Source organism: Meleagris gallopavo, chromosome 21, assembly GCF_000146605.3.
Source record: "Meleagris gallopavo isolate NT-WF06-2002-E0010 breed Aviagen turkey brand Nicholas breeding stock chromosome 21, Turkey_5.1, whole genome shotgun sequence".
NCBI classification, from domain to species: domain Eukaryota; kingdom Metazoa; phylum Chordata; class Aves; order Galliformes; family Phasianidae; genus Meleagris; species Meleagris gallopavo.
In genome coordinates, this window is record NC_015031.2 from 5,997,860 (window position 1) to 5,999,568 (window position 1,709).

The following is a 1,709-nucleotide window of genomic DNA, read 5'->3' on the forward strand; positions in this document are numbered from 1 at the left end:
TCCTCCAGAGAATTTTTGTTTCAGCAAAGGGAAAATTTCACCACCCCGTGGGAACGCACACACCTCACACTCCAGTACGGTGACCTCCCCGCTGCAGCCGACCCTGCGCCCGCCAGACATCACCTCCCTCCCGGCCCCACCAGTCCCAGCCTCCCCGTGCCCCCCTGCCTCCCCTACGGCCCCAGCAGGCTGCGGGCGAGGAGCTGGGCGGGCACCGGAGAGGTTTGGAGTGTCCCTCCAATGCTTGCACTATCCGTGCACACACACTCCTGGGAGTTTTTTCCCCCGTTGGCAGGCACGGTTCTCCGCTTTTGGAGCTGGTGTGGCAGTGCTGTGGGACCGGGGCTCACGCGCTGCCCCTGCTGACCCCACCCCCAGCTCTTGGGCTGCAAAATACCTGGGGCCGCGCGGCCCCGTGCTGCCCCCGGGTGCTGGCACAGGCGGCAGCGGTGCCATCTGCCCTCTCTGCGTGGCCCGAGTGCTTCTTCCCTGCCCAGAACTCCTGCGCGGGCCCGGGACAGACAGACCGAAGCCAAAGCTGCGGTGTAACCGAATCCCAAACTGGTGCTCGGAGCGCACAGAGCCTGCGGGCTCTGCCTCGTCCCGGGGCTGCTCCATCCTCTGCAGCACCAGCCCCCGCCTCTGAGCGCGAGTCCGTTCGCTTCGAAAGAGGGCGGTTTCGGCTCTGCAAGGTGACGCCCCTCCGTGCCGCTCTGCAGAAGATGCTTCTGGCCACGCAGAAATCCCTCGGCCCTTAGGGAGCTTTGCCTAAGGCTCGCTATAAGTCTGTCTGCTATGTTCAGGGCGGTCACGGCTTTCCCCCATCCACTTTTTAAATGCTGCAGAGGTGCAGCGCTGCACCTCGCCACAATCCGTCACCTTTGCAAAATAACCGCCAGAAGCGACGTTCTTCATTTCAAACGGAAGCCGTTTTCTGAGTTCATGATTCCTAACGACACACAGCTGGGAGCGCCAAAGCCGTCCGCGCGCGGCTGCAGCCCCCGCCCCACAAACGGCCTCGTGCCGCCCCGTCTGAAGGAAGGGCTGCGGGCCGGTGGGGCGGGGATCCGATTAACGAAGGAATCGCGTCGCGGAGAAGGCGAGGACTCCCTAGGGGCGCTGAGCGCTCCCTCCCGCGGTCCGTGAGTTGCTTTTAAGTCGCGTTTAAATCTCGAGCTGCTCTTTGCCGGAGGCGGTCCCCCTCGCTTTGCTGCGCCCCGGGAGCGCCGAACCCTCGCCTTTCCGCGGAGCGCTGCGCTGCGGGCTGCCGCGTGCCGGGGCTCGGCGCGGCTTTCCGAGGAGTTGTGTGGTTCTGTGGTGTCGTCGTTTGCGCGCGCGTTGATCTCCGTGAGATCTTTCAGCAGATGCAGTGGCTGCTCTCGTCCGGGCTTTTGTCTTCGGGTCGTTGTTTTGTTTCTGTTATTACTTGAATCTGCGAGGTTCCTTCTGACCCGGAGCGGTTTGCTGTTGTTGTCGGAGGGCTGAAGCGATGCGTGGGGCGTCGCGGGCCGCGGTGTGGCTCCGCCGCTCTGCCCGGGCTGACCGTGCGGGACACGGCCGTGCGCTGGCGGAGCGCGGAGGGGTTTTGTGCTCCAGCGGTGGGTGAGGGCGTTCCTGCGTATATATTGCAAAACGTTTTGTGCTTCTACGTGACACACGCACACATGTACACACCTACATACAAATGGAAGTGCTTTTTTTTTTTCCTG